Genomic DNA, 23,005 nt, shown 5'->3' with positions numbered 1-23,005 from the left:
AAGCCTCTATCTCTTTGAGCTTTTAGTGCTTGGTAGGCTAACCTTACCTGCTTGTTAGTCTTTGCATGCTTCTCATGTTATGAAAAATAAATAATTCAAAACAAACAGGAAAATAACCAAGCAACATAAAAAGGTGGCTGTCTGATTTTGGTGGGGCATAACAGATGTTTTGCTTAAGCACAGTTGTATAGTACTTGCATATCAAAGAAAGTGTTTTATTTCTCTTATGTCCTGAAAGGCATGTAGTAAAAATAATTTTATCACTACCAGGTGTCTTCCTCAGGTGGTCAGGTAAAAAAATGAAAATAATTTTACAATGGCTATAAACCATTTTACAATATCTTAATAATGCATGGTTAAAATTGAGGTAGTACAGAAGTTTTTGATGCACAAGAGCAGTGCAAGGCAAAAAAAACTGCATTTTGTGCAGTTTTGATCTATGTGTGAAATTACATAAAAGAAGGTCTGCAGATAGAAAGCTGTAGTTGCCGCGAACTGTATATATTTTTATACGGTGCCTTTTGTGAAATGGCAGCTGTAATTCCAGCACTTCACTCATTAGATCCTTGACTCAGCTAAGTGCTTAAGCATCGGGCTAAGTTTAAGTCCCACTGAGAAAACTCGCTTGTGTAAATTCAGTCATAGTTAAGTCTGTGGTTCAGTTGAGGTCTGCTCCAGTGAAATCTCTGATACCCCTGGCATGTGGATGTCTGCTTATGCTCTGCTATGCAGTCAGGTGTTTCTGGGGAGAAGGTGCAACTGGTCACTGAGGTTTTAGGCATCTTGTCATGCAGCACCCTACTTTAAAAACATTACATGCTGTGGCACTAAGTATACTGGGGGTGCATGAAACTAGTGCTCTCCTTGCTTTTTATCTTCCACTGGTGGGCTTGCTGTGCAGGTAGCCTTTACGGAAAATATCCTTGCAGAGATGCTAGGCAAAGATGAAGAATTATTGGGAAAGTAGGTGTTTTTCAGTAAGTTGAAAAACCTGCTGTCCTGTGTTGCCAGTAAAGGTTCAAGATCGTTCAAGCCTTAGATGAACCTTCCTAAAGTTCTAAGTGATTTACAGTACATTCCCATTTCTGTTGAGCACTTCTCAATTCCTAAAACTTCGACAGATGGTCACTTCTCTCCCCAAATGTCTATCTTCAGACAGTAAGCAGTTTCAGCAGAGGATGGCAAATAAATGCTAAATACTACATTTCACTAGAAATTAAATATTTAGTAACCTGTGGGGTCCTTGAGCTTCACAGATAGCAAAAGTGATAATAAAAATATTTATAAGTATTATTAATAAAGTGGGATTATTAATAAATAATATAAACATGCTTTCTTAAAGTGCATTTCAGCTGCATACCTAGCAGCCATCTGCAGGTACAGCATTCCCTCTTATTTTATAAATCTGAAACCTGAAGTGAGATTGCAGCCTTGCAATAACTTTTACTGATATGTTTCTAAATAGAATTATATTACAGCAATGAAACCAAAGAAAGACACTTATGGACAGACCTCTTATTGGAGGATATTGCAAGGGGGGATGAAAAAAAGCAAGATTTTCTCAGAAACAGAAGTAGAAGAGATGTCTGTCCTGAGTTTTACACTCAGTAGGTGCATCCTCTTGTAGCAATACCCTAAGAGTCCTGTTGTTACTAAAAGGGCCAGTCAGATATAGAGGAGCATGGGTATTGCTGTGGTGCAAACATCCAGGGATGTGTGGCCCACCTGCGGTTGTTCCTAGCAAAGAACTTGGATCACAGGGGTTTCTATGAAAAATCCGTTATCATGAACACTATTCGTGCTTTCAACCCAGTTTCTGGTTTTGGTCATTGTTTCTTTGAATACAAAGAGGACCTAAGTGTTCTTTGGGCACCCACCTTTCCTCCTCCCTGCTCCCCATTTTTTTTCTTCTTATTTAACCTTTCCTTATTACTGCATTACTTCTTTATGCAGCACACCAGTAAAATGCCAGAAACAAAATAATACAGGAAAAAAAAATGCAAGCACCATAATGTGCTAGTCATATAGTTGATGTGTGGAAAGGAGAAATGAAGCTTTTCATTTGGCAGCTTCAGCAGCATGCAGCCATTTCAGGAAGAAGTTTAATGATATATGTAGGAAAAGTATGTGGAATGTTACCTGTAGAAGTAAATTTAAAAGTCAGTAAGTTAAAGAGTAAGGAAAGATGGAGTAGATGGAGACAAGGTGGAGGAGAGCAGATCACTGAGTATAGTGATCATTGTGTGGGGAGGACAAAAGGTATAGATTCAGGAGGGCTTGCATCACATGGTAGTAGCCAGTTACTGTGTTTGTAGCTGTCAAACTAAAAAATTGCTACTTTATATAGATTATGTAGATGCTTACTGATCAAAAACTATAACCCTTTAGGTAAGGCAGCTTTAACATGTACACTGATCTCAAAACACTCACCATTCAAGCAACATCAAGCCCGAACGACTCATCAGTGCTAAACAGACCCTGCTCCCTCTTCACCATTGACAGCTCTCAGAAAGAACATAGCTTCACCCTTCAGGGTAACTCACTTGCACAGGGCTGGTATGGTCTCACTGGAAATAATAGGCAATGTAACAGCCATAAGGAAAGGGGATTCATTCTAGGAGATCTTACAGAGCCATGAGATCATAGAATCACAGAATTATAGAATAGTCAGGGTTGGAAAGGACCTTAAGATGATCTAGTTCCAAACCCCCTGCCATGGGTGGGGACACCTCCCAGTAATCCGTGCCCTGTTCATCACAAATGAGTAAGGTCTGCTTTTCAGGTAGCATAAGCCATCTTTCTCCATTCTTTTTCCCATTTCTTCTTTTGCTGTGAGAGCTTCTTAAAACTGAAGTACCCTCACTCAGAAATTACTGACTTACTAAGGTTCTGATGAACAGCAGAATCACAGACAGATTCCTTTCCCTGCCTTGATCAACTCACACCACTGCTAACTGACTGTCCAATACAACAGCAATACAAAAGTATTGCTTTTCTATTACAGACCTCCAGCTCCAAGATCACACTCAGGGTTCCTGTATACCTGACTGGCCCTTTTTTGTAACAACAGGAGGTGTGATGCACAGTGTCAAGAGTAAATTATACTCACCCCTATAGAATTGCACTTGTTGATCCCGCAGATAGTGTGTGCACGAGTGAACCCTGGTGTTTTCCAAAAGCTGGTGCTGATGTGTCCACACTTCAGAGCTTTTCAGTGTAAAAATTGCTTGGAGAATGAGGAAAGGATCTTTACCTGTTTACTTCATTAAGTAAAAAAGAAGTGTAACAAGTGTTTTAAAAAATTTATGACTAGGTTGCAAGATATTGTCCCATCCTTTTGAGTCATAAATATCTACTCCTCACGTACGGAGGTCAAATGAGTTTTCTGATGTCGTACACTAGAATGATAGTGGATCCAGGGATCTGGATTCTCTGTTCCAATGACAGCAAAACTTCCTCCTTGTGCGTGCTTTCCAGCCTTGCAGAAGAGGAATATATCTTTAAACTTCTGTAAATGGTGTGAAATCAATCTCATTGATCACACACTTCTAGAATTAAAAATCATATCTATATAGTCAGAATTTAGAAAATAATGCTCCAAGAATTCCTCGTGTAAATCGTGACATTTAACCAATCTTACCCTTGTCTTGCCACTTGAATCATTTATTTAAGCGGTGATAATAAAAGGTGTCAGCAATTCAGTTGTAAGCTCTTGAAGATTTCTGTGCGCATTGACCTTTAAGTGTTTGCATCTTGACAGGTGAGCCATTCTTAACGTCTCCTATGAGATATGGTGGGGGCAAGGGGTCAGGCACGCTAATGATAAAATTACCATTTACCTTTTACCTCACCAGTCTCAGTGCCTGACATTATAAATGTAGGTAACCTTTCACCTGAAGGCTCTCTTTCTTCTACACTGCTAGGGATTATGGAGAAACGAATGTGCTTGCAGCTGCAGAAGAGGCATCAGTCATGAAAAAAAGGTGCTTTCCATGATTCTTTCCCTTTAATTTTTATTTTTGCTATTTTAAACCAAAGCCATATTTTTAGAAAAAGTATAGAGGTCTACCCTGTTTTATGTTAACAAAGAGATGGTTACCTCTATATTTCTATTCTAGCATGCTATTTCTACTCAAGACTATTCTGTTCTTTCTTATTAAGATAAAAGCACTATTAGTTAATTGATTAATGCCCCTAGTACCTCATCAGTCAATGAAGTTTCCTTTAGGGATAAGTGACCACATTAATGTGACTGTATTGATGATCTTCATTATTTGCCATAGCCCAATAGCGTCAACTTGTTCATATTTGCATCCTGATCCAAGCTCTCCTGAGCTTCAACAATTTTCAGACTTGAGTCAGGATCCCCTTCTGATGCAACATGATTTGTCAGTGGTAATGGCTACACAGTAAGAACTCTGAAGGCAGCAATAGGAGTCTGAAGACTATCTAAGGACCGCTGATCTTCTACCCACCTATTGTGGACCTGGTTGCTCAGAAGCAAGCGCTTACACAATCTGATATACTATGAAAACTTAAAGAACAAAAATGAGGAGCATGTACTTTTCCACACAAAAACATTCAATATTTCTAAAAGCCATGGACATTGTGGATAGAAAAAGTATCATGCCTAGGAGAAATGTTAAAGATTGTGCTAGGTGCAGGGCCTGTATTTGGCTGATTTATGGGCAGGTGGTTCATATCCTGATTTGAAATATGCATTCTTCTTGTCGGAGTTAGAGCATATGAGGGTGGAAAACATCTGAAAAGACAGACACAGAAAATGGGATTCAGTTCATTTCACTGATCAAGAGCCAAATGATCACAAGCTTTAGCAGAATTACCTCCCACAAAGAACAGCCCCTTTCTGATAAATGTAGTCATGCAACCACTAGGACATAAATCGTGCAAATTGAAGGCTATAGTTCAAATATAAATCTTTATATTCAGTTTAGTGAAATTTGGTATTGTGTGAACATTATTCATATCTATGAATCTTCAGGCATGAATCTTGTTTCATTTTATTCATGTAATAAGGATATACATTTTGCAAATTTTCATTCAATGGATATGGAGCTTAATGAAATTGTACTCTGGGAAGTCTATAAAAATAGTTTCATTTTTTTCATATCTGAAAACCTGATAGACCTATTTCTAGTTTTATCTGTTCATATACAGATAAAGAGTATGAACACAGAGTTCAAGCATCTAATAAATGAAAGGCACAACTTCATTACCGTATTAAGCTGGCAGAGTAAGGAAAAGGCTTGGTTTGTACCACATTGAGAGGTTACAATACTGAAAAAAACCCAACCCTAAACCCAGAAGAAATATTGTCTCTTCAAGAAAAATATATAGCTCTTTTCTCACTTCAGCTTGCATTGCTTCTACATTAAGGGAGTTTGTGAAGTATTGAAGCAGGACAGAAAGCACAGGAAAAGCCTTCATCTGGGAAGATTGTGTTCAAATCAAACGTGTTGAAAGGACACAGGCAGGGATGTCATTCAGGCTGGATAGCCTGGCAGAGTTATTTCCAGGCTTATCAGATCATGTTCCACTTGTCTGAATACTCTTGTTTTACTTCTGTGCATCAACACAAACTCAGCCCCCAGCACCAAAACCAGATTCATTTCCACAGCACAAAGGGCTTACCTGTGCTTTTCGGCAGGTTTTCCTCCTACCTCTACCCATCTTTCTCCTGGAATGGATTGCTGATCCTACATTAAATTCTGCATTTACTGTGGCATAACTATTTTCTAGTTATGCCTCAGACCACAGAGGTGCAGTCTCATACGGATATATAATACCTTTCGGAACAGTATGAGATACTGCAGAGACACTGCACCACCAATGTAATGCAGGTTGCTGGCAACATTTATAAATGGATGTTACAGTTTATGACATATTCCCATCCACTGTTCCACTTTCCTGGGACCGGGACTAATATTTCATGCTTCTGCAAAGTTTCAAGTACACAGTATCAAATCTGTGGAGGAGAAAAAAGAATCCTGCAAGTAAAATATTTCTTTCCCCTCCTCCAGACTGCAACATGCTGAAGGATTAGTACAGGCCAGGCTCATTCAGTTTGGCGACCAGTTTCTCATTCTGAGTTTGGAAAGAGGAGTACTGTGACCACTTGAAGGACAGATTCCTACATTGACAGAGAACAAATATTTAACTGTCATAAATCCTGCAGTGTTTCTCGCGTGGACTAACATGATCCTTGCAATATCATGCTGGTAAAATCCCCCAAATGCTGGATTATGCTTTGTCTCATCCCCTTTGTGTTCATTGAATATATATGATGCTAGCTAGCTTGAAGGAATCTTTCTTTTGATTTCCCAAGGGACATCCACTGAAGGTTTGATCCTGCAATAAACTGAATATCCTGAACATTTAAGGAAGCCAGAGGAATTTGAAACCGTAAAGCTATCCCCCGTCTAAAGACATGAAGAGACGTGTATCAGCAACTAAGTCTTCCTGGAGTCCTGGAGGAAACTCTTTCCAGATACACCACATTCCTGAATCTGCAAGGAAGATCTGGTTTCATGGCAAGGACCAGGCAGACCAGAAGACCTTCTATGTTATCACCGGCTACACAGCTCACACCTGTTAAGTTCAATGGGAAACGTATTCTGCAGGTTAACTAGAAAACTAAGATAATAAGACACGTTTAAAATACAGATGTATGCACTTCAGAACATGTTTATTGATTCTTGAAGCTTACAAAACAACATTAATCATGCAAAAAGGTAAAAATGTGACAAGCCAGTGCAGGAATGGAAGAGAAGGGAACTGACTTGTTCACAGAAAGGTTTGTGTCAACACATTTCTGAAAATTAATCAATAGTCAAACAACTGTAGTGATGGACTGAGCATTCCAGCAGGGAGTACAGGATGTAATATTTATTTTTTTAATAGTTTATGAAAAATATATTTTGATAACGTAAAGAGTAAGTGGATATGTTTTTGTACTTTAAAAAGGCATTCTAGCTTTCCAGTGAAAATAAAAATTTTAGCAGCGCTTATGGGAAACCTAACTTACAGTTTAGCAACACTTTGAAATAAATTCAGTTTGGAAAAAAAATAAAATATTTAAATAGTTCATCCCCAGTATTCAGGGCTTGCTCTATTCAGGGAAAGACTGGAATTGACTTCAGAGAAGAACTTCAGAGCACTCTGGATCCAGCCTTTATACATGAAGCTATTTAATGACCTTTACCTCTTACTATGCTTTATACACTGCCAAGTGCATGGAAACTGCTTACAATCAATATATGGATTTTGCTTTCTATAAGTATCTGTAGCAGGAAAGATTTGTTCAAATACAAAAAGGCATGTTTCGTGTGTTTGCTTCCCAGATTCCTCACAATGGGCAAGACTTAACAAGGGGATATGTTAAATTTCTTGCTTTCAGAATGTTATGCTGTATAAATGTTTCTCAAATGCAAAATAATTGAATGTGTGTGTGCACATACATACATATATGTAAATAGGTATGCAGGTATTAATGTACATTTTAGAAGCACATGAAAGTGCATTCTTAGCAGCAACACAAGAATCAGTGCATATTACATTTAAATCCAGCATGTATTTTCCAAGTTAAGATCAACACTTGGGAAACAAAGTCTCTGTGCAGGGCTGGAAATCCTCTAGGGAAAAAGACAGGAGAGTTGATACTTAAGATGTTCATTCACTGCTTCTTCCTGCTCTGGAAGTTCTGAATGGGAAACTCAAGGGCAGTATCGCCGAAGGCCTGGCCCAAGAATGCTTCCACCTGTCAGGAAATATGGTGGGTAAAGCCTTTGAACTCCGTGCAGACCTTTTGCCTTCCTGAAACTGCTGTAAGAAAGATATGGAGAGCCTGAGATGGCTGTGACATCTGTGGGCAGGGTTCTTTTTACTAGATAAGTGAAAATATCTGATGAGAAAACCTGGAAAAGAGCTGAAATCCCAGAGGTTTTAAATCTCCATGGTTATCTTCTCACGTGTTTCTACTGAAGAATGTAGTGTGAGCCAGGGCTATCTGTGAGGACATAACGGCTGCTCAGTCTTATCAGACATTTTCATTTCTTCCAGCCTGCTTCCCCATACCTTAGTAGATTTATTACTGAGTGTTTATAGTACTGTAGTTGTATTTTGATGATTTTAAGATGGCTGAGGCTGGAAGGAAATGGGATGACATTTCTACTATAATTTGTTCTGCACAAAGCCTGTTCTCTTTAATACCCAAGTCCACTCTCTACTTGTGTAGGTATTGGACCAAATCATGCCAACAGGCATGATCTGCTGATTGCTCAAGAAGCTTTGCTGGTTGACACCAGCTAAGAATTTGGCTCCACAATTTGAGGAAGCGAGAGAAAGAAATGAAAGAAACATGACAGTAAGTGTCAGACTGTATTTTCAGTTACATCAGACCAAGTCTGGAGTAAGTTCATTTAAAGCAAGGATTTTTTTCTTTTTCTGGAGATTTTATTTGGTGTAACAGAAAAGACTTTGTCCTTGAACATTTATGTCTTTCAAAAATCTCAGTCAGGCATAAAGCACTTCTTAGTCAGTCTCTGAGATGTTAATGAAATCCAGAGTAACCCACTGATATGCAAAATACCTCATTTAATGAACTTACACACAGACTCACATATGTGTGTGTGTGTATATATATACATGGTGTAACTGAAAAAAATTTAAGCAAAAGAAAAATCCTCAGGACTAGATACAGTACCCTTTAAGTACAGAGCTGTTTAAAATATCAATCTCTTTATTGTAATTTGATGTGTGAAATTCAGGCGTGCATTTACAATTCAGATCCCATTCCTTAGGGATTCCCATTTAGGGTCTGTTCATATGATTTATTTAGTGCCTTTCTTCACTTACTTATGCTTGAGATCATTAGGTATAATGCACATATATGCACAGGGATAAAATGTTTATCATCATTACTTCAATGAAGTCATTTGCCATCCTTGACACTCTCTAATGTCCCAAGTGCTTCAACCCACTGGCTCATTTGCCCAGCCTTGCTCTCTCTTCACTTTTTCATCTCAAATTCTTAATGTGTTCCCTTCATCAATCATGGATGTTTAGTGGGTACCAGGAGGGAAGGCAGCAAAATAATTATCCAAATATAACAAAAGAAGGTCCCCTTTGTGTTGCAGGAGGGACAGGGACGGGGGAGGGAGAGCAGACGAAGCATGGGTGTATATTTCATGCTTCTTTGAAAACATTAATGATGTTTAGTGGAAGCCAAAGCACCCACTGGAAGCCACTGTGTTATCAAAACTACGTCCCACATCACTTGATCCTGCTCCGCCTCTCTTAGGTTGCCAGCATTTCACCACCACTGATGTTTACAGTCAGGAACCAACTTTGAATGTACTTTTTGGATCTAGTTTTCAAAAGCCAGAATCTGAATGTCACCGTGCCCTGACTACTTTCAGCTTATTGGCCCTTGCATTCGATGGCATCTACGGAGTGAGGCTGAACAAACTGAAGATGAAAGGGTGGGATGGGGTGGGGACAGGGCGAAGTTAGAATGGCCTGGTGTACAGTGTCATACACAGTGGGGGAGAGGCGAGGGTCGTGCAGAGGCTGGGGCATCTCCAGGTGGTTGCGTACAAGGTGACTTTTTCACTTTGAAAGAAGGTTGGTCTTTCATGTTTCTCTGCCTCCCCAGTACAGACACCAAGTGCAAGATTTCTCTGTGACATGAAAACAGGAATATACGAAAAGTCTTGCACAGTCTAATGCTGGGGAGACAGATCCTACAGATGTTCATGCTCAGGAAAACAGATGTTTTTAGGGGTGCTTCAGAGCTTGGCGAAATGATGGTTGCTGATGTGTGCTACATCTGGGAAGCAGCAGGTTGGTGCTGCATGCAGTAAAATGCTAGACATACCACTGTGGGTTGCCCTAGGACTCTAGAAAAATGAGCTTGATAAAATGATAACCCAGTGTTGGAACAAATTAAAAAAGTGAAAAGTCTCCTGTAGACCACAAAACAACAGACACAGTAAAAAAAAGTCCTCTACAGACAGAACCAAACAGCACAAGATGGAAATGAACAGCTATTCATCTACTCCTTATTTTTCCTAGTCCATGCGGGACTTTGACCATCTACTCAAGCACTGATATTCACCACACTCAAAATTCAGTCAGTAGTGACAAAACCAGGAAAAAAACTCACCAAATTCACAGTTTTCTGAAAGTTATCTGATGGTTCAAAGCACACAATAAATAAATATAATCCCAGCAGAAACTTTATTATTCTTTCTGTGCACCCTTCTCCCTTTCCCCAAATACAAATAACTTTCTTTGCTGTGCACAGAGGATGGGGCTGACATAATCAGGGAAATACAGAAGGTATGAATGTGGTCTTCACAGAAAGCACAGTAACAGTGGTTGTCTTTGATGAAAACACAGGAGATTCTGGCCTAGAATGCATATGCTACACCAGCTGATAGAGGCAGAAGTCCTACCAGGGAATTCCAAAGCTATTTATTTGTCCACAGCTAGAGGGAAAGAAAGGGAAGATGAACTGCTGGTACTGGGATAATGGCTAAAATCTATGCCTCTGCAGAAAACAAGTTTTTCTTGGTTTGCTATTTTCGGGGAAAGTATAAACCCACATATACCATGGGATCTTTGCACTCTCCTTTAGTTTAAAATATGTGATCTGTAGGTCACATCTGGTCTACTAATGGGCATTTTCCACATGAACTTCTTCAGTGTCTTTTGAACCCATCTAACCTGTTAGTCTCCACAACATCTGACGGTAATGAGCTATGAAGATTAATGTGAGATTATATGAAAATAACGGACTTTTCTAGATCTTGGATAGGGATTTGTCATTTCTACCCACCTGCTAGTGAAAAGTGTGCTGTTTTCCTTAGTTATTTTTCATGCCGTTTCTTAGCATGTCAAAGCCAAAGTAGAAGAGACAGTCTTCCATGGCTGCCTTCTTCAAATTACATGTTGGGAACTTTTTCTGCTTTCTCAAAATGGTCACTTCCAGCTTAACAAATATTCAACAGTGTCGTGGTTTAACCCCACCCAGACAGCTTGTTCACCCACTCCCCCCCCCCCCCCCCCCCCCTTCTTGCCCTCCCCCTACTCCTGGAGGGACGGAGAGGAGAATCAGAAAGAATGCAACTCCCACGGGTTGAGATAAGAACAGTTTAGTAACTAAGGTATAACACAAATCACTACTGCTACCACCAATAATAGTAATGATAAAGGAAATAACAAGGGAAGAGAATACAACACCTCATCACCATGCGACCGATAACTCTCCCCCCCAGCCCGACCAAGCACCGACTGATACCTCCTCCAACCCTGCAGTCCACCTAGCCCTTCCAGGTCACTCCCCAGTTACATCCAGGGCATGACGTGCTGTGGTATGGAATACCTCTTTGGTCAGTTTGGGTCAGGTGTCCTATCTCTGCTTCCTCCCAGCTTCCCTTCCTCCCTGGCAGAGCATGAGGCTCACAAAGTCCTTGGCCAAACCAAAACATCATTTTTATCAGCTTTGTTCCCAGCCTGAAAGTCAAAACACAGCACTGCACCAGCTACCAAGAAAGAGAAAAATGACTGCTACTGCTGAACCCAGGACAAACAGTCAATCACTTGTTTTTCCCACTAAGTGGTTTGGTCTAGTCTCCTTTCTAAGTCTTCAGGAGGAGTTGATTAGAAAGGCTGTGCTTGAAGATGATTATGAAAGAGATAACAGGTTATCATGGCTGCTTCAATCCTTGCAGTTGAAAGAGGGTTTGACCCACAATCTTAGAAAGTGAGAGTTATGTTAATTTTTTTTTCTTTTTTTCTTTTTTTTTTTTTTTTACTCTGAAACGTAAAATAGGGCACTGTAGCAGCACAGAAATGAATTAAAACACTATGGAGAAAATTCAGAAAGCAAATTCTTCCAAAGGAAAAATGAATCAGTATTCATTCCAGGCGATTGGCTAGACATGTAAAGAAACAGGTAGAATACTTGTCTGTGGCATTTACCTTTGTTAATACTCTTCTTTAAAGCAATATTTGGAGTGATGTATACGCTTGTTTTTGTGTCCACCATGTAATTTGCTATCATATATGTCAGGACTAGTAAGCACAAAAAAAAATGACATTTCATCAAAACCCTCAGAATTTTACTCATGCACTGGAAAAAATAAAAAGGGATGTACAAGTGGTGTTTTTTGTTTGGTTTTGTATTTTGGTTTGGTCTGGTTTAGTTGTTTGTTGGTTTGTTGTTTTTTTTTAAATCTGATATAAAATGTCCTGGATTCATGAGCTATCAAACATCCATCCTGCAGCATTACTTTGTTTTCCATCTGAGATGTACAGTTCATAGCATCTGATCTGTATCTTTTACTCTCCTGAATGCTTTTCCAAAAGTAGGTAGCATGTGTCTCAATGTACTGAAATCGTACAAGGCCATGACTCACGTTTTCCTCATGTCGTACCCAGCTCTTCTGGATGAAATGTGCTGTATAAGAGGTAGAGGAGCAATAACAGCTCAGAAAGTGTTCTTGTTTGAAAGCTAGGATACTCCATCTACTTTTTTTCTGAGTGAGAGGCCTTACTATTGGTGTAAACCCGATGTAAAGTCCCTTAAAACAGTGGTGTTCTGGATGGTATACATAGTATTACCTTTTATTACTGGCCTTGCCAGCAACTCTGGCATCAATTTAGCTACCTAATCTATGTAATCAGCCACAACTTCAGACACAGGCAAAACAGGTATTTGCTGAGGGTGCGAGAACTGTTTCTCCTTGTAATGCTGGTTATTAGGCAAAGCCAGAGCCTTGGCAATCCTGCTGTCTTTGGTTCTAGCTGAGTCACGGGATCATTGCAGAGCACAAGGAAATATATATGGAAGGTGGTAGCAGCTACACTGCTGAATGGCAGGCACATGTGGTGTGGTCTCTTTACAGCAGCAGGCAAAGCTTCCTCTGTGGTTGAGATCCTGGCTGGGCCAGCAGCAGCAACTGAGTAGCTCCCTGGCTCTTTCCTTCCCAGGGTGGGAATTATATGTCCCAGACCCCTCTTTCTTGAAGAAGCAGCATTTATTTCTACCTGCTCTGATGGCACCATATTGAGTGAGCTCTGCTAAGTCCATTTGTATGAGCCAGTCCACACCTCAAAAAACCTCACAGGCCAAACACAGGAAGTTAAATAGTCAGAAACCCCAGATACAGCACCATTGTCCTGTTTTCTGCACTCCTTATTGTTGTAATGGTTTTACATTGTTGCAATACCACATTTAGAAAGTGCAAGGATATTTTTTTTTCCCAAAAGTATCCATCCCCTATGCTCAGTGAAACCTGTTCTGTGTGAAACAGGTTTTCCCCTTCCTCAGGATTCAGAAGTTACAGCAACAGAACTCCTCTTTACTGACATGCCAAAAGAATAAATGCAGCCTTGCAGGGCTCCTGGCTGAATCAGGATGTTAATGAGTAGGGAAACAGCAGTGAAGATGATGGCTAACCAATCAATAATGACTGAATTACAGTTTAAAAACTGGATGTGTTAGATAGTTATTAACAGTGTAATTATTCATAAATGTGCCTAATTATTCATAATTATTCAGAAACCTTATTACTTCCCTGATTTTCATAAGTGATCTCCGAGGCCAATTATTATTTGATTATGGCCATAGGACTCTATGTTGGTATTACTTCTTTTGTCCTAGAAAAGTACAGAGAAAGGTAGTGAAGTGAAATTCATGGAGGACTATTGGCATTGAGTAGTCCTTTAAGAACTAGAAGTCTGCGATTAGAAAGCCTCTGTTGTGTTTCAGCTTAGCTTTGTACTCAGATTTTTTTGATTCCTTTATTACAGAAGCTGCTGATGCCTAATTAGGATTTTCTTGTTGTAATTGCTGCACTTGATATCTTAATAGTGTTACAGTGAGTGTGAGGGAGGAAGGGGGAAACGGGCAGAGGGACTATCAATGCACATGTTTGTGGAGAAACCAAAAGCTCCCTAGGCTGTATGACTGAATCAGAAAGGCCCAGGAGCCAAATCCCAGATAGTTCAGGTATCTAGTAACTCAGTGGGAAGCTCGCTCAGATGCTGATACAGTAGTTGTTAGCCCTGACAGTCAGAGTAGCAGTGGTGTCTTTCCCTTGAAACAAACAGCTGAGCATGATTGTTTTCACAAAAACAAGGTGAGAAAAATGTATTTTATATTTGCTTAAGTCACCGATACTTAACTCACAGGAATGTAAACTCAAACCTAACTGCAAACCTGGTCAAAGCTGAACCAGAGGTAGTCAAGGTGCTGATGCAAACAGACATTATAATCAGAAAATCTGGGAATTTTGTCAGAAGATATTGCACTAATCAAACAGGAGCATCAGCCTCTTTCCACTCTCTTTCCTCCCCTGAAAACATTAGAGACATTATATTGTGGGGCGGCATTAGTCACGTTAAATTAGCATATAGATGAGTTCTGGGGGTAGGAAGGAGGGGGAGATAGGTTATGATAACCTGATGCTGTAATGCAGAAATCTTTTGGCTTATACAGCAAGCCCCACAGAGCCTTGCGTTTGTTGCATAGGGGAACATCAGTTTCCCCACAGGGATGCAACCAGCTTCTATTGTGTAATTTTACTGACAGTGTTTAGTAAGAAAACACATACCCGAGCACTGAAGAATCATGAACCAGGCTCCACAAAATCATCCAATTGTCTTAAAAACCATGAGATTTAAAACCACATTCAGGTTTTCATTTTTTCCTTCTGGTTTCTGAACCAGAAAGGCTGGAAATCTTTTCTGATATAGAAAAACCTTCATATTTATCTTTTGAACTGATAGCCAAGGCTGTCCTTTTAGTAACTTGAAGGGGTATAAAGAAAAGCATTAGACACTGCAAGGGCTGTCAGGACCATTAGTGGCTCACAACCATGATGGTGTGAAAAGAAGGGCTGCCCAGCTGTGTGGTCATTTCAACATCCTGCAATCCGGAGTGATTGTGTCATAGCAGGGGGTTCAAATGGATGTGCTATGGTTTCTCTAACTCTTCCCCATCCCATTATCACAAAGTCTGTGGCCAGACACTGTCATGCATGTATATTTGAATGCTGTTGTCACTGCAGTGGACAAGGCCAGATTCTGGTCGCAGTTACAGATCTATACCCCCAGAGCTGTTTCACTGATGGCAGTGGAATCTGGGAAATGTAGCCCTCTGTCCTCTGTTCAAATGCAGGCAGTGTAATAGCTCGGCAGCAGCTGACGTGTATGCGGATAGTTCTGTTTTTTTTTAATACCCCCTGGAAAAGTTAACAGGGGCACTTCTTTCATCAGACTATGTGACAAATAAATACTGGTAACACTCTTCTTTTGCAACATCCTCTGCAGTTTCTATGATCAGGAATAAAAACATGCAACAGAAATACATGTGCAGGGTGCAGTCACTTCCAAGCATTTTTTGAAGTTAGAACAATTTTGGTCTTTTGTTGAAGGCTTCAGTACATGGCAGTAGGTATGAAATAGCATAAGTTGCTGTGCTGAACAATAGCGTGAAAGGAATATGACTGAATTTTTAAGGTATCTCTGTTCAGGAACAGAGTTTTACAAGATGAATGGTTAGAGTCTGGTTTCCTGCAAAAAGAGCAGAGCAGAAGGTTAATGTTTCCTTAGTCACACTTGGATATCTTTGGTCTTTTCTCATCAAAATCATGATAACAATTCAGTTTCTACAAGTGCTCTGGGGAAATCAGTACTCAATTTGCACAGTAGGGATACTTCCAGGGAGATGCAACATAGCTTGACACAGTAGGATAGAATCCTTCAAAAACTCTTTGGCAAGCTCTTGCAGAATGAAAATTGGGAATCTTATTTTGTCACAGTTCAGTCCAAACCAGATTCTATCATCTTGCAGGACCCAAGTCTCAGTGAGTCAGATTAGGATGTAGCTTCAGATTTTGCAAGTAGGTTTGGGCATATAATCATCTAGTTATTTTGTAATATCAACATAAATTGATCTCTGCTCCTGTCCATGTAATATTACTGCAGCTAAGACATGCTGCAGATCTCCTTGGAATGGCAACTCAAGTCTAGCCCAGAAATGCAAAGTTAAGGTAGCTGATAGGGTCACCAGGCATATCCAGAGATTAAAACCAGACTTCACATATTGTAAACAGTCTTGTTGAACTTTTTTGGCTACTGAGTATGGGTTATTTGTTTCTGATCAGTCCAGAGAAGAGGAAGAATGTGTGCATTTCACATTCAATAACACAGCATAATTGCTAAAGAAGGGCAGAATAACTTATACATACATTTTTTAGCATGGCTGCTGCTAACTTATAACACAAGCTATAGCTACCACACTGTGTTCTGCCTCCCTGACTTTCAATGAAGTACGTTTTGCTATATGCTAAAGGGCAAAGTTTACGGCATTTTTACACAGGATGCCAGCCCAATTTTGCAGAGTCCAAGTACGTGAAGAATTAAGAAGGTGTTTCCTTTCCATAAGTTTGAAAACTTGGGGCTGCTTTTTCACAAAGCACAGCAAACAGCCATCAGATATACTAGCAATGAATATCAAGTTTCCAGCAAAGTTAAGCAAAGCTCTAAGTAAACCCTCACAAGCAGGAAAAGCTACAGCTCTACTTAAAAAAACCCAAACATACAAAAGAAACAAACCAAACGAAAATGCTCACAAGTGTGTGTGTTATTTGTTCCCCCTCCCTTTATGCTTCAAAGGGTGAAAATGGAAGAATGTGACTGCAGAGCATAATGGGTCAACACTGCAACTCTGATCGCTGGAGCATACACTCTAAATTTCATGCTACATTAGGTAGATTTGTAAACCTAATCTGCTCCTATGAATGTTTTATTGGTAATTCTATGAAGGTACAGATTTCTTGACAACAAGGAGGACATGAGGAAGGTACCTGATAATCCACAAATTCATAACACCCCAATGACCTAGCACTCCAGCACATTCAGAGCAACTTGGCTCAATGGGGTGCACCATAATCCTTCTTGGAGGTCTTATTCCCCTTTGCTGTGACACTGAAGGCCATTCATTTAGCCAATTACATTTTTTAACTTGGTGTCTGCATAACACTGATGTATTGATCTAGTAACGGTATATTCTGTGCTGATAGGCGTACTGATTGGCATAGTATGAAAACCAGCTTCCGTGTTCAGCCAAATACAGCCAGCATGGCTTCACTAAGGGGAAATCCTGCCTGACCAATTTGGTGGCCTTTTATGATGGGGCTACAGAACTGATGGACAGGGGTAGAGCAGTTGATGTCATCTACCTGGACTTGTGTAAAGCGTTCGACACTGTCCCACATGACATCCTTGTCTCTAAATTGGAGAGACATCAATTTGATGGAGGGACCACTCAGTGGATAAAGAACTGGCTGGATGGCCGCATGCAAAGAGTTCTGGCCAATGGCTCAATGTCCGGCTGGAGACAAGTAACAAGTGGTGTCCCTCAGGGATCAGTGCTGGGACCGGTCTTGTTCAACATATTTGTTGGTGACATGGACAGTGGGATTGAGTGCGCCCTCAGCAAGTTTGCCGATGACACCAAGCTGTGTGGCTTGGTTGATACGCTGGAGGGAAGGAATGCCATCCAGAGGGACCTTGACACGCTTGTGAGGTGGGCTGATGCCAACCTCATGAAGTTTAACCATGCCAAGTGCAAGGTCCTGCACCTGGGTCGGAGCAATCCCAGGCACAGCTACAGGCTGGGCAGAGAAGAGATTCAGAGCAGCCCTGTGGAGAAGGACTTGGGGGTGGTGGTCGATGAGAAAATGAACATGAGCCAGCTTCAGTGTGCGCTTGCAGCCCAGAAAGCCAACCGTATCCTGGGCTGCATCAAAAGAAGTGTGACCAGCAAGGTCGAAGGAGGTGATCCTGCCCCTCTACTCTGCTCTCGTGAGACCTCACTTGGAGTACTGTGTGCAGTTCTGGTGTCCTCAACATAAAAAGGACATGGATCTGTTGGAACAAATCCAGAGGAGGGCCACGAGGGTGATCAGGGGGCTGAAGTACCTCCCATATGAAGATCGGCTGAGAAAATTGGTGCTGTTCAGCCTGGAGAAGAGAAGGCTGCATGGAGACCTCATAGCAGCCTTCAGGTATCTGAAGAGGGGCTATAGGGATGCTGGGGGTGGACTCTTCATTAGGGACTGTAGTGACAGGAAAAGGGGTAATGGGTTAAAACTTAAACAGGGGAAGTTTAGATTGGATATAAGGAGGAAATTCTTTCCTGTTAGGGTGGTGAGGCACTGGAATGGGTTGCCCAGGGAAGTTGTGAATGCTCCATCCCTGGCAGTGTTCAAGGCCAGGTTGGATGAGGCCTTGGGTGATATGGTTTAGAGGTGTTTTAGTGAGGTGTCCCTGCCCATGGCAGGGGGGTTGGAACTTGATGATCTTAAGTTCCCTTCCAACCCTAACTATTCTATGATTCTATGATTCTAAATACTATTTGAAGGACCAAGATCATTTCAGCTAATTCTGCCACAGGGCTGTTAAAATGCTGTGCTACAGTACTACTCACATGTTTTTTTCCTATTTAGATTTCTCCAATTTAAAATAAACCTTGGCCAGAGTGCTGTAATCAGTAAGCTAGAGAGCTATTCTTACTATTTCTTTGACTGGCTCCACTGTTTTTTAGATATTCCACTAAAACCAGAGCAACAGCAACAAAAGCAACAGGAGCTAGCTGCAGTACAGAAACTATATGCTTAACCAGGTCAATTTTTGCCTATTTCTTCCTATAGTCCCAGATGCACATCCCCACTGCCACCCAGTCCTGGTACCACTGCTTGTTTGGTATTTTCATGAAGCGCTGGAACTAAAGCAGCTAAAAACTCTTTACTTAGGTTTTATACGGCTAATTTTTGACTGGTTTAGCTCCTTGGATTGACCTGCCAGAGGATCACATCCATGCCAGGAGCACTACAAGAGAGGAGTCAGGAGCACATGGCTGGCAGAGTGGGAAGAAAAAGAGCCCACATCTGCCTCGCTGACAGCAACAACCTGATAGGTTGGCTCAATCGCTCTTGGAGCTCCAGCCTTGTGCCCCATGCGCCTGACCCCCTGCAGCCTCATGACTAGAGCACTCCCCTCAGAGCTGTACTATACCCCATGGACAGATGGGACTTTACCCACATCTCTGCCTGAAACGACTGCCTTAAGAGCTACTACTATACAAAAAAAGAGTGGAGAATTAGGGTGGTACATCTCGCAAATGTGCTTGGTTTTGTGTGAAGTCTGACCACTGTCTTGCTCTTGTCAGAGCCCTCAGAGGTCATGGGAGGAATTTGACATTTGCAAGTCCAAAAAAGACATCAACATGAGCTGTGCAGCTATGCCATGACTGAAACAGTTCTGGTCTTATCAGAACTCAGTCCTGTTGGTGGTAAGTTTTACTGCTGAAATCTATGGGAATGGAGATTTTGGTGCTACAAGAGTCAGCTGGAAGTTTGGCAGGTGGTTTCAGGATCATACATGTGATATTAGGAATCTAAAGGAAGAATCTAAATTAGGAAATTTTAATACTCATTACTATCTCCACAACTAAATCGAGAGCCAAATCTACCCACAGCATTTAATTTATCTTCTTTAAGAAGTTAGCCAGCAAATCCTTTCTAAGAGAAGTGGGGGTGGCAGGATTAAACCTTTATTCAATAGGCCTTGAAGCAATTTTAAGCACACTTTGTAAGCCTTCTCTTTCTATTCTATGCTCGTTGTAACACCAGCTCTCCTGTAATAGCATAATTCTTACGGACAAACTTTAATTTACAGTGCTCTTACTTTCTCTTTTTTATTGTAATAATTGTTTTACAGATGTATTACAGATAATCAGGGTGCTGTACATTACAAACAACTTCACAGAGGCCCAGATCGCATAGTCAGGTTGTAATTCAGTCTCCAGGCTGAGAAGTTTGCTACCATACCCAAACCCTTAAGCTATATTCTTCAGTGTGGGACATTAGCAGGATCCCTCGATTGAATTACAGCATTGTATTCCATCTGGGACTCAGTACTGTAGTGTACTTAACATTGTACTACATAGGGAGGCATGAGAGTAATGGAATTTTACAGTAATAAGATTTTTTTTTTATTAAATGAAAAGTAGGCATATAAGATACCCAACTGTGGAGCATTAATGGAGTTAGAAATAAAGACCCTGAATAAACGTACCTGAAAAATAAGCATTTGATATATTTTCTAAATACTGTAATGTGCTGTTATCATACAACAAACCTAGAACACTAAAGCTGTCTCAAAATATAGAACATGCAATGATTTTAATGTTTTTTATCATAACAATTACAGCATATTAGAACTGATTTTCAAACTGATTTTCCCTATTCAGTAAAATATTTTGGCACATGCTTTAATTCATCTTTATCAGCACTAAGCTCATGTACATGTGTACGTTTCATATACTTTACATCAGAAAAAAGTATCAAATACTCTTTAAGATGTTTTATTACATCAGTTATTTTTTTTTTTTTCATTTTGCTTTACAAATCTATATACCAGAGAGAGGATGGTGCAAGACAAGGTTGGACAGTGCTTTGAGCGACCTAGTATAGTGGAAGCTGTCTCTGACCATGGCAGGGGGGCTTGGAAGTAGATGATATTTAAGGTGCTTTCCAACTAAAACCATTCTATGATTCTATGAATAGCACTAACAAGCAAGTAAAAGAAGAGTTAGTATCAGTTCAAAATCTGCTGTTTCTCAGACTGGTTTGGGTAATATAATATAATGTAGATAATAAAAAACAAACTAAAAGAGCTCAAGTTTTTACAGGACGACAAGAAGAGATAAAAAGTTAGGCAGACACAACAGAAATAACTCTGCATCATATATTTTTCTTTTAAATTAATTTGTCATGATCAGTTAACCAGCAGTTTGTTATCTTCCTAATAAAGTAAAGGTATTACAACCAATAAAAAATATTTATTGCCACATTTTGTATTTTAATCAAGGGCAAACCTCTCAACATATTCTTTTTTAGCTCCTTGACATGGTGAATGATTAAGTAAAAAATATAGCTTTTATGCTAAAAAGAAAATGTTATGCATTGATAAGTTAATTAACACAGCATCCTTTGGAAGTGCAATAAATCTGGGAAATGAGGAAGAAACAGAGATAATAATCTGAAAGATATAGTGTGTAACTCAAGTTCTGATTTCACTGTGCTAATATCAGTTATGTCATTAGCTTCAGGGGTCAGAGTTTTCCTCTTAGTCTTCATTGTAGAGACAGAGTGTTACGGGATCTCAGAAATCTCCAGGGAATTGCTGGGATTTGGGGTTTTCAGCAACACAAATAGGACAAAGTGCAAGTGCAAGTAATTCAGCTTTATTGGTCAAAATAAAATCTTAATTAGCCCCTAATGTACAATGGGACAAATTTCCAATTACTGGTGGTTGATAATTGAGCAAACTGAAGTAAGCAGACAGCTCCAATCTGTTCAGACCTGAATTTGGATCCTGCTCTAGGCTAACATAACTAATGTGTTTTAAGTGGCCTTTACTGCATTTTCCCTCTCACTGTTACCATTTCCCTGCTTACTATTCAACTAACTGGTTTTTAACATTTAAGAAAAAAAGAAATCAAAACCAAACCAATTTAACCTTTAGGCATGGACAAGGTATATTTATTTTACTGTTACTACCACTGCTATTGCTACAGCTGCTATTGCTGCTACTACTGTTGTTGCAGTTAATAACAGAAATACATACTTCCAAAAAAACCCCAATAAATACACTTTTTGGCAAAAGTTTTAAAGTAGATTTGGTGCCTGTTTCAGAGAAATACAATGGACAGAGTTCCTGATGTTCCAGGAAAGATTTAATTGAGATGGAGTTCAGAAATAGTCTAGAACTCTTCATGGGAATAGAATGACAATCTAAAGGATAAGACAGCATTAGGTTAAAAATGAAAATATGAGGGATAAGATATTGAAAATTTCTGGTTTCCTGAGGGAAATTAACAGAAGTAGTTTGCAAATCTTGCTGTCCAAAAATATTAGTGTTTCCTTATTCCACTTTATGCCCTAGGTAGCCATTCTGCCACACAGCCAAAAGAATGACTTGTGCTTCCACCTCACGGTTAATTATGGACCATCAAAGCAGGGTGATGATGCAGAGGCTTACAAGATCTGTTCTGTGGCCACAGATATGGGGCAGCAACTTCTGGCAGCCGAACAGCGTGCGTGGCAAAGTGCAGGGATATCTTCCACACTAGTAACTGTTTATTAGCTGGTCTCTCAGAGTCCCTAGATAAAGCTGCAGTGAAGCCAACAGCCAATTCAAGTAGAAGGATTTTATCCACTTCCAGTTTGGGCAAGACAGCGTTGATAATTTTGGCTTGAATAGTCAGATATATCCACTTTTATTTGCTAATTCCTACTTAAAGTCTTTGCTCAAAATAGATTTTCTTTAAAAAACCTCTCATAATCTGGTTTGTTCCTGTCTAAAATGGGCAGAAAATTGTGTACCTGATCCTACATGATCAGCATCTCACAAGAATTCCTGTATTTTCTAGTTTCTCAGTGAATGATGGAAATTGTGGGAAAAGGACAAGATGTATTGTACCACAAATCTGTCTACATACGTCTAGGTTTACAATATACAAGTTTAATTCCTGAAAGTTTGTAATCAAATGCTAATCTGTCCTTTTTTTTCAGGGCTTGTTCCTTTCCCACATTAAAGATTTTAAATCTTACATATTACTATCTGTTTTAATAGATTCTAGAGTTAAAATAACAATGACAAAACTGAATTGTTAGGATAAATCCGAAGGCAGACTAAACTGACTGAGGAAGTGAAAGAATTTTCTTCCTTTTTTGGTCCAACTTCATGTTATTCTTCAAGCTATAAGAAATGTAGAAAGGATTACTAAATTATCTGCAACTGATTTAATAAATGAACTATGATAGCCAAATAGCATATAACTAACTAAAATTCCACATGCTGATATGCATCTATTGCATACACTGATCATATCTGAAATGTGCTTATA

General features: G+C 39.9%; 1 long non-coding RNA gene across 1 annotated transcript in view; it reads right to left on the bottom strand.

Annotated features, from left to right (window-relative positions):
• Positions 1-204: 204 nt before the first annotated feature.
• Positions 205-23,005, bottom strand: part of LOC133208400 (uncharacterized) — a 45,095-nt gene continuing 22,294 nt past the window's right edge. Inside the window, exons 2-3 of the long non-coding RNA XR_009724361.1 lie at positions 3,641-4,762; positions 205-742 (exon numbers count right to left, since the gene is read on the bottom strand). This is a non-coding gene — a long non-coding RNA (uncharacterized LOC133208400). The remainder of the gene's footprint in view (positions 743-3,640; positions 4,763-23,005) is intronic.

This window comes from Neopsephotus bourkii, unplaced genomic scaffold (genome assembly GCF_033783945.1).
Source record: "Neopsephotus bourkii isolate Nb327-2 ecotype Australia unplaced genomic scaffold, CSIRO-AGI_Nbou_v1 NB_272, whole genome shotgun sequence".
Classification (NCBI taxonomy): domain Eukaryota; kingdom Metazoa; phylum Chordata; class Aves; order Psittaciformes; family Psittacidae; genus Neopsephotus; species Neopsephotus bourkii.
Note: the sequence above shows the minus strand (reverse complement) of the source record. Positions and strands in the feature narration are given on the sequence as shown.